Below are 11,099 nucleotides of genomic sequence, written 5' to 3'. Positions count from 1 at the left end.
CTCTGAAATGAAACAAGAAGAAATGATTGGTTTTAAAACTCTTCACAAGCAAAAGCTTTACAGAAGAAAATATGGAGAAAAGCAAATACGCTAAAGTAAAATGCAACAAAGTGAAAATGAATCTATACCATTAAACGTCTTTAATTCCTGTATTTTTAATCTAACATGAAAATGAAACCCATAAAGTATCTGTTTCTAGAGGGAGGAAATCAATAGAAGCTTATGCCATGGTATTCCTATTTCATAAGTGAATATTAATAGTACTTTTTCTTGGGGAAGAGTTAAGTAGTTTTTTAAATAGCTGTGAAGGTACATTTTGCTGCCTACTTTCCCTCAAACTATTTTATATTTAAAAACTTCACATATATTCAACTGAAAAAAGTGGAATAGTAAACTAAAAGAAAATTCAAAGTTCCTGGTCCATTGATAAACAAAGGAAAGAAAAACAATAGCAGCCCCTTGCAATGCAAACTTTCCCTTCCATTTTATCCCTATGGACTCAGGTAACTTCTGGTCTGAAATAACAAAGAAACTAGATCACTTAACCCTTGAATATATTACTGAGAACCAAAATCATGACTAAATATATCCTTTGCAATTTTGTTTTTATTCCTCATTAAGACCTCATATTTTTTTTTTCTAGAATTGACCAAAAACAGTGTGTTGGTGTTTAGGATAGGGATTCATATGATGTCAAAATTGTTTCCAAAGAACAGATAATGAAACACATGCCCCTCCTCCCAAGAGAGAAGTGGTAAGCATATACTGTCACTCAAAGATGCTATGTCAGTTTTTTTTGTATGTTTAATTCTATTACAGTATAATAAGAGAAAGTTTGGAATCTGGACAGTTAATGGGAAATGGTAATGTTTTACATGTCAGAAAGCCTCAAAAATATTAAAGTAAAGCCATACAGCTTAAAATATTTTAAATACATACATAAATGGTAATTCTGGAGTTTTTTAATGTAATAGAATCAAAAATCAACAAAAATCTTTGACATTAAGTCTTCTATTATACCTAGAGTATTAACATTGCATGATAAGGTTTTGAAATAAGGAATAATTTGTTAGGCTCGATGTGAAAAACTAGAAAACTTGGCTTTAACTCCTTTATTTTCTTTTGAATGTAGAATATATGTTGCATGTTAAATATATGTGAATATAATTAATGTCTCAACTGGTACCCAAAGAAATAGTACTGACAAGTAAAGACTACTAAAGTTATCCTCAAAGTCCAAACCAAAAGTCAAGATGAATATTGACTAGGGGACATATGAGTGTCTCAATACAGTAAATGAAATACTTTGTAATAATTGAATAATTCTTGTGTCTTTTCTGTCCCTTCCTCATTATATAGACACTGTCCCTTGCTTATTGATCTGTGGATAGCATTTAGGACACTGATGGGAAAATGGGAACCACTGTTGTCCCTGGTGTTATGATGCTAGGACATAAATGAGAAAATGAAATGTCCATCAACCTTTGGATCATTTGAAATTGGAAAAGTGTACCTCTGATTAAAGGAGTGGTGAGAAGAAACCTGGTCTTCATCAAATGACTTTCAAAAACTTTTGAACTAAGGCTTATCATTAACATGTATCCTCTCAGAGATATAGTACTAAGGCTAAAATGCTGTCATATGGTTTTGACCCTATCCCACCAATGTAGTTTGCAAACAATAGAATTAGTAGTTGAGGGTATCAGGTAAAGTTCCACATAGAATTTGCTGTTTGAACTGCATTTTGAATGAAGAAAGGGTTTCTATAAGGAAAAGCAGATAAAAGAATGTATTCTAGTCATGGAGCATGGCAAATGCAAAGTCATAGAGATGGGAGTGTCACATGTGAGGAACAAAAAAAAATTCTCTGATTGGGTCACAGAGTACAAGAGGGGAGTAATGTCCAATAATACTAGAAAGATGTGTGGAGATCAGATTTTGAATGGAAAAAAAAACCCTAAACAGTGGAGTTTCTATTTGATCCTAAAAGCAAATAGAGAACTATTAGAGTTTACTAATAGTGAAGACACATGTTTAACTGTGCTTAAGATAGGTAATTTGGGTGGCAGTGTATTGTATATAGGAGTAAGGAGATTGAGGTAAGGAGACCAATTAAAGGCTATTTGATCTAGATGAGAGGAGATGAAAATATGAATTAAGGTGATAGTTATTTGAGTAGAAAGGGGAGGGTAGGATTCAAATGAAGTTGTGCAGGTAGAAATGGCAAGATTTGGCAAATGATTGGATATGTGGGGTGACAGAGAATTAATAATCAAATGTAACACTGAGGTTATAAGCCTAGAAGATTGATTGCATCTTTAAAAGGGTTAAGGAAGTTTGGAAGAAAAAATAGATTTTTGGGAAAAGATAGCAAGCCCAATTTTAGATATTTTGAGTTTCAAATATCTTGAAGCCATAATTCAGTTTGAAATTCCAACAGCCAATTGGTGATGTAGGGTTGGAGCTCAGTGGAGAGACTGAGGCTTAATATGTAGATTTGCATGTCATCTGCAAACTAAAGAAACAAGAGCTCACAAGGTGGCCTAGAGATTCTAGGGGGAGAATAGGGATATTAGGACAGATCCATCGGGAACACTCATGGTTAGGAAGTGTGATCAGTTTATGACCCAATCAATGAGAGTGAAAAGGAATAGTTGAGCAGTTTTTTCATGTGAGAAAGACAAGCGTATCAAAGATCATTCAAAGCCACAATGAAACAGGTTAAATCACACCAAAGTGCAAAGAAAAGTGCAGGCGAACATGAAAAAATTGAGAACTAGAAACATCTACACAAAAATGTTTGAAAGATTTTTTTAACTCTTCCAGTGGTCTAGATGTTTTAATCAAATTCAGGAAATGATGAATTCTGGGAAATACATCTCCATATTAAAAGGCAGAATGTTCCAAAAGAAAAAAATAAAAACGGGGATGGTATAATACTGCAACCAGACCTTACATCATACACATATGAAAAACATATAAGAAATATGATGGAGATAAACATGTTTCAGTAGCCTAAAAGCTCACCTAATTTAAATTTCACTGAAAACTTGTGGATCTTAATCAGGATGTCTTAGAAAATATAATGCTTAGCAAAAGTTCACTTAATATCCAGTGTGATAAAAGTGTGGCTTCATGATAATAAGGAATATGTGTCAAAGTCTGCTGCATTCAATACATGATTATGTAAAAGTGATAAGGTTTACTGTATGTCCAAACAATTATTTTATTTTTCCCCAGTTAATCTGCAAGTCACTTTAGAAGAGAACCAGGTCAGATAACTTTCATAGAAATGGTTGTGAAAATATATAGAAAAGTACGTCAAATTTATAAAACACAAGTCAGTCAAAGAATATTAACAGGAAGTTTTCAGATGAAGAAATTAAAGTGATCTATAGTCATATGAAAAAAATACTCTAAATCACTATTCATTAGAGAAATGCAAATCAAAACAATTCTGAGGTACCACTTCACACCTCTCACATTGGCTAATATGACCAAAAAGGAAAATGATAAGTGTTGGAGAGGATGTGGCAAAATTGGAACACTAATGCATTGTTGGTGGAGTTGTGAACTGATCCAACCATTCTGGAAAGGAAATCAATTTGGAACTATGCCCCAAGGACTAAAAAAAAAACAAAACTGGGCATACTCTTTGACTCAGTAATACCACTACTAGGTACGTATCCCAAAGAGATCAATAAAAAGGGGAAAGGACCCACATGTACAAAAATATTTATAGCAAATCTTTTTGTGGTGGCAAAGAACTGGAAATTGAGGGGATGCTCACCAAATGGAGAATGCCTGAACAAGTTGTGGTTATGTGAATGTAATGGAATGCTACTGTGCTATTAAAAATGACAAGCAGACAGATTTCAGAAAAACATGGAAAGACAAACTGATGCTGAGTGAAGCGAGAAGAACTAGAAGAATATTGTACAAAGTAACAGCAACATTGTACAATGATCAACTATGACAGACTTAGCTCTTCTCAGTGATACAATGATCCAAGCTAATCCCAAAAGACTAATGATGGAAAATGCTATCCATGTCCAGGGAAGGAACTATGGAGTTTGAATGCAATTCAAAGCATACTATTTTTGCTTTTATTTCTCTTTCTCATGTTTTCCCCTTTTGTTCTTATCTTCCTTTCATAATATGACTAATGTGGAAATATGTTTAATATGGTAGTACATGTATAACCTATATCAGATTGATCGCTATCTTGAGAAGGATGGGAGGGAGGGAGAAAAAATTGGAATTCAAAAATCTCATAAAAATGATTGTTAAAACCTGTTTGATATGTAATTGGAAAAAAACCAAAATATTATTAAGTGGAAGAAAAAAGCTAATGATAGAGGACCTTGTCTCCCAGCTATGATTTCTTTGATGTAAGTGGTATAACTATTATTTTAAGATTCTATTTAAATGAAACTCCAGAAGGCTTCAATAGTGATAGGGAAAAAAAAAAGAAATGGCCATTGGGATTATTCTCAACCAAATAAGAGAAAACAGTAGTAGTGGTAAAAGACAAAATAGATAATTTTGATGGTTTAAAATTTAAAAGCTTTTGCACAAACAAAATCAATGCCCAGTAGAATAAGAATGGAAATGATCAATTGGGAAATATTTTGCACCAAAATATCTGATAAACACCTGATATCCAATATGTCTAGGAAAACAGCACAAATATGTAGGATACAATATTGTACAATAAACATTTATTAAGTTCTGACTATGTTACAGACACTTTGCCAAGTACAAAAACAGAAAGAAAAAGAAAGACTCTATTCTCAAGGAGCTTATGATGTAATGAGGAGAGAAAACAACTAAAAGGGAGCTGAAAGAGGGAAGGAGGAACTTGAGGGTACACCTGGACTTGAGAGTACGATGAAGATGATGGTGGAGTTGAAAACAAGTAGAGCAGCTGGTGGCAAATAAAGAGATGGCTAGGATTTTGAAGTTTATAAAGGGAGTCTATGGGAGAAAGTTTATAGTTCACCCTGCAGCCCTTCAATCAATGGGGCAGAAGCAACTGAAGGTACTGATGAGTAGAAGCAATTCCCTGATTATTAGCTAATCCTAGTAATGAGCTTATACTGGGCCAAGCATGAAGAAGATGATGATGGAGTGACACTGACCAGATTAGCTGGTGGCAAAATGAAAAATGAAAATATAGGATCAAGAGACATTTCCCAATTGATAAGTGGCCAGAGATATGACCAAATTGTTCTCAAAAGAACTGCACTTGGCAATGTTGATTCACTGAGCTTGAAGTATAAGAAAACCCCAACAATTTGTTTTCCAGCTAGATTATTGTCCAGCCACATATCCTTCATTTTGCCCTTCTTCAGTTTTGGAATACAAATATAATATTAACACTATTCTTAATGAAAGAGTCTTCCCTTTATATTTATCTTTGCAGAAGCAGCCTGGAATAGTGGCTAGTCACTTAGAGTTGTTTAGAGTCAGAAATACCTAGGTTCAAATTCTGCTCCAGACACTTATGAACCACATGACTATGAGAGGACCACTTAACCTTTACAGACATCAGTTTATCATCATCTAGGCAATGAGGATAATAAAACTTGAAACATCTATCATATACGGTTACTGATATGAGATGATGTTTTTGCAAACAAAAGTATCAACTGAGTAAAACTAATTACTATCCTCTATTAGCTTTTCTTATTTCCCTCTTCTCTATATGTCTTAAAAAATACCCTATGTTGGTTGATAAGTTTTCTGAGTATCTATATTAGTTTCTTTATATAACTGCTTTTTCCTCCTTATTGGAATTATTTATCTTATAAACTATTAACAACCATATGCCACATTGCTCTAAATACCTAAGAATAAGAAACTGGAAACTGAAACAATTGCAGTTTGATCTTACGTACAATAAATTGGCAAAGATAACAAATGATGGAAATCATTAGTGTTGGAATGAATGTAGGAATAACTTTCCATTCTGGAAAGCAATTCAAAACTGTGCCATTTAGTTGCTCCAGATATATAACCATTCATTGGTCATTGGACAAGTATAATATATTTAGAAGATCAATAGCTAAGTTAAAATTCACAGATGATTTAAAAGCTGTGATTCTCAATACCTTCTCCCCCCACTTCTCAGTGCTACCTCCATCACTATAGAATCACAAGGTGGTCTTTTACATTTTTCATTGTATATGCATCACCATGGCCAAAGAAAATTACTACCTAGTGCCCACCTTAAGCTTCTCTGTACTTCCTGAACACAAGAACTATAACTGCAACATCAATAATTCATAGACATGCATCACTTTTTGTAATATAGTATTAAAACCTGTGCATATATCAACTTGTACTTCCTGATTGTTTTGCTTTGTTTCTGATTGGTTTCAGCTGTCTGGTTCTTAACACTTTTTAGCTTTTAGTTTAGTTCCTCAGTCAAGTAATACATTATCTAAATATGGTCACCCCCAATTGATGTGTTTTAAGTTCTTATGTCAATTTAATGAATGGTCTTATAACAGCAGCTAACCCGCCTGAGCAAAAGGGAAGGGTCAGAGATTAACATGATTCTAAGCTGCCGCTGAAATTGTTTCACTTCATAAAGTAACAGTACTCAAAGAGTAAAGTAACTGAACGTAAATAATCATGATATTTAAATAACATATGAAGATCTGTAATTCAGTACTTCTTTGAAAAAGTAGAACCAAATAAACTTCTTCAAAATCTGTGCCTGTTGATATTTTCAATTACTTTTCCAAACTAAGAACAGATGAAATCATATTTCTCAAAGGGCTGTGAAATCACGGCTATTTAGTAGTGACAAAAATATCTCATTTTTCGTTTGTATATTTGATAAAATATTCAGATGTTTGCTAAATTGCTCTGAATTTCTTTTTGATGTAACATATACTTCCTAGACTTATGATTTAGAGCCAGAATAGACCATACAGTTTTCATAATTGAACTCTTCCCATCAATAAGCTAAAGGCTGAAGAGTAGCTAGGTGGCCCAGTAGAGTGTAGGGCCTGGAGTCAGGAAGACTCCTCTTCCTGAATTCAAATCCGGCCTCAGACACATACTAGCTGTGTGACCCTCGGTAAGTCACTTAACCCTGTTTGGCTCAGTTTCTTCAACAGTAAAATGAGCTGGAGAAGGAAATGGAAAACTACTCCAGTATCCAAGAAAACCCCAAATGGGGTCACAAAGAGTCAAACCACTGAAAAACAACTGAACAACAAAAAAGCTAAAGGCTAGAGGTTAAGATTTAACATGTGGCCTTCTAGGTCCTTGAGTGTGGCCTTTTGACCAAGTCCAAGTATCACAGAACAAACACTTTTATTAAGGGGATTCATGTTATATGAAGTTTAGATTTAGTCAAAGGACCGCACTTGTGGACCTAGACGGCCACATGTGGCCTTGAGGCAGCAGGTTCTCCACCCTGCTCTAGGTCCACAAGCAGGTTCCCCAACCCCTGGTTTAAGTGATTTATCCATATTCACACAAGCAGCAAATAACACAGCCAAAATTCCAACCTAGATTCTTTCCTGCCAAACCCTAACCTTATCACTCCACTGAAATTGTTCTCTACAAAGGTACCAGAGATTTTTGAATTGCCAAATACGGTAATTTTTTTCAGTTTTCTTATTTCTCTATCTGCTTGCTACATGTGATGCTGCTGATCAGTCTCTCTTCACAGGCACTTGGTTTTCTCGGGGCTTTTGAGACACTCCTCTCTCCCTGCCTTCATCTCTTTTTGCTGGTTCATCATGCCCCCCGCGAGTATACCAAAAGAACCTGTTCTAGACCAAGTACTATCTTTCTACATCAATTCTCATGTGTTCAATAATCACCTCTAGGTTGTTTCCAAGTTCTAGGTTGATTGCTTAGAAATTTATCTATCCAGTCCAAGTCTTACCCTTGAGCTTCAAAGTTGCACCACAAGTTGCAGATTTTGGATTTTTAAACCTAGATGTCCTGGATATATCTAAAACTCATCATGTCCAAACCAGAACTCATTATCTTTATCCCACCAAACTTTGCCAATTCCAGGCTGTCCCTAATGCCTGGAATGCATTTGCTCCTCATCTCCATCGCATCAAATTCTTCTCTTCTGTCAAGACAGGATTCCTTTCTACATGACCTCTTTCTTGATCCTCCCACTGTTAATGCCATTCTTATCAAATTACCTTGTATTTTATCTACTTTTTTATTTAATTCTTCTCTTTATTTTTTAATCAGTTATTTGTTGTTTATTCAGTATTTAGGGTTAGTATGACACTTGAGGAATTGATTGCATCATTGTACATATAAAGATCTTTTAATATACTATAGATATTTACAACTATATATATATATATGTATGTATGTATGTAGACAAAATCAGGTCCTCTGGAAAGGTGATACATGGTGCCATGCTGTAGAGCACTAATGAAGTAATCAATGCATCAATAAAGAATTACTACCATGTGGTGTTTTGTATCCAGGACTGTTGTCTTCAGGACACATGGAAACCTATAGCACCTACATACATGGCAGGTAGTTTATATACCTGTGGGGTGCTGGCTCTGCTTGACACCAACTACTGAGACTATGTAAGTCACATCCAGAATCACACGCAAACAACAACAGGGTTTAACAAATAGTAGTCACACTGTACTATTCCCCATTTCTAACTTTAGGAAGAGACTAGAGTGTGTTCATGGGTTTTACATTTCTGGTGTTCAATCACTAACCAGAGGAAAGATTTGACCTACTTGAAAAGCGCATCATACATAACACCTTAACGACTGTCATGTTCTCTCTTGATGGCAGCACATTTAAAGGTTTTAAAATTGCAGCTCCTTCTGGATTCCCCAAAGAGTATCTGCGCTCTTCTTTAAATGGCTCTCCTCTCAGGTTTACCTTCCCTACATCTGAAATGCCATTTTGCCCCAAGATACACGGGACACTTAGGAAGATATCCTCATTAATGCCATATAGGCCCTTAATCATGGTGGAAATCAGATGCACTCTCCTAAGATTCTTCATAATGCTTTCTGCCAGATCTGCCACAGACAAGCCAATGGCCCAGGAAGTGTAGCCCTTCAGTTTGATCACCTCATAAGAACTTTCAACCACCTGTTTATGAACATCTTTCCAATTCTCTGAATCAGAATCAGTTCCCAAAGAAGGATGAAGATTCTTCAGAGACACACCAGCAACATTCACACCACTCCACACAGGAACACTGGAATCTCCATGTTCCCCAAGGACCCATCCATGACAATTTGAAGAATGGACACCAAGTCTCTCCGCCTTTAGGTAACGGAAACGGGCAGAATCCAGATTGCAACCACTTCCAATAACACAAGCTTCCCGGCCACATATGTCAAAGAATCCATTGGATTGGAAACAATAAGGAGCTTGCAATTAGAGCTGTATTTAACAATATTGGGAATGATGAATTTAAAGATATTCACATTACGCTGGACCAAATTAAGATGACTTTCTCCCCTCTGTTGGCGTGCCCTAGCTGTAACAATGACCAGTTTTGAGTTTGCAGTCACACTGCACTCTTTGCCAGAAACAATCTTTGGTGTTTTGAGCAAAAGGCTGCCATGTTGGGATCTATCATCTCTCCCTTTATTTTGTCTTCTATTACATCAACTAGGGCAAGTTCATCAGCCAAATCCTTGGTTAAAATACTGATGGCACATGCCATGCCAACTGTACCAACCCCAACAACAGTGATATTGCTCTGGGAACCTGTTCTTCCTTTAGGACATTCAAAATCAGCTGATCCTTGACAGTAGATGCCATTTTGGGGGCTATCTGGGGAGATATCGAGGTTGCTGGTCAGTCTGCAAAAGTTCTGAGTTAGATATGAGATGGCTGCTCCCAGACTCACACCATTGTCTTTACTTTTATTCGTAAATAGTTGCATATGTTCCTCCTATTAGGATATAGATATTTGGGAGTAGAGTTTTTTTTCTGCTTTTATTTGTATCACCCATGAAATGTATGAGATCAAACTGAGTTCTAGCTTATCTTATTTTGTTTATTAGCATTTTACAAGTTTTCCTTTCTTGCATTTTTATCTCCCATAAATTTCTGGGTATTTTTGTTCAAAAACTGCTGTTACTTTTTGTGTTATCAAGTTTGATGGGTTTTATTTTCTCCCTCCACCTTCATTTTCAGTTTAAATTCCTTCTGATTAGATTACCAACATTCTGGCTTTCTAATATTTGAAGCTTTGGTCCAGAAATCTAAAATCTATTTCCAGATATTAGTTTCTTAAATTGATCACCACTTCTAATATTTGTCTCTTTTTATTTTTTTGCTATTCTGCTGATGTTTTCACCCTTCAATAAAGTATCAAAAGTCCAAATAAGTGTTTGATTGTGCATATGGAAATAATATCCATTATAATAACTATTTCTATACTGAATACAATAGTATATTGAGAATGGCAAAGGCTTTATATCCCCCGTATATTCCTAAATGTTTATTATCCTCAGTCAACATCAATATTTTCAATCCCAAGGCTTCATATGGCAACTCAAACATTTTGAATACAGAACACATGGTACTAGAATATGACAACTTAGTATTTCTGTGTAGCACCTCTATCTGCTATCAATCTTTGGAATATATCAGGGCATTGACTTTGTACTTTATAATGAGAAGAGTGGATAGAAATATATAGGTCTTTGTAGCTGAGCAAAGGGCAAGGTAGGAGGAGAAAGTAATTGAAGGATCTAATTTTCATGCAACAATTACTGAAAGAAAATGTGTTGCATTCATTTGGTAAATTCAAATGTGATTTAAAAGACGTGAAAATGCAGAGTTACTGACCTACTCACCTATGCTAATAACTATGTCATTTACATGTTTTTTTGCCACTTTAATGAGAAATAAATGCTATTGAAGGTATCATAAATGATTCATTTGATTCTGCTAAGATGCCTAATAATAGAAAACAACTCATGTAGAAAAATATTAGACGATTTCATTTAGCATTCATTTCTGTATAGCTCTCCTTTTCCCTCTATTATATTGTGCCTAGATTAACATAATTTCAAGAGAAAAAGATCATGCTTTTTTCATTTATCAGGACATTATATTTG

The 11,099-nt window shown here is 35.1% G+C and overlaps 1 pseudogene; it reads right to left on the bottom strand.

Annotated features, from left to right (window-relative positions):
* Nucleotides 1-8,818: 8,818 nt before the first annotated feature.
* On the bottom strand, nucleotides 8,819-9,801 carry LOC118853364 (annotated as a pseudogene).
* Between the last annotated feature and the right edge of the window lie 1,298 nt (nucleotides 9,802-11,099).

This window comes from Trichosurus vulpecula, chromosome 6, assembly GCF_011100635.1.
Source record: "Trichosurus vulpecula isolate mTriVul1 chromosome 6, mTriVul1.pri, whole genome shotgun sequence".
In the NCBI taxonomy this organism is placed as follows: domain Eukaryota; kingdom Metazoa; phylum Chordata; class Mammalia; order Diprotodontia; family Phalangeridae; genus Trichosurus; species Trichosurus vulpecula.
This window is presented reverse-complemented; position numbering and strand designations above follow the sequence as displayed.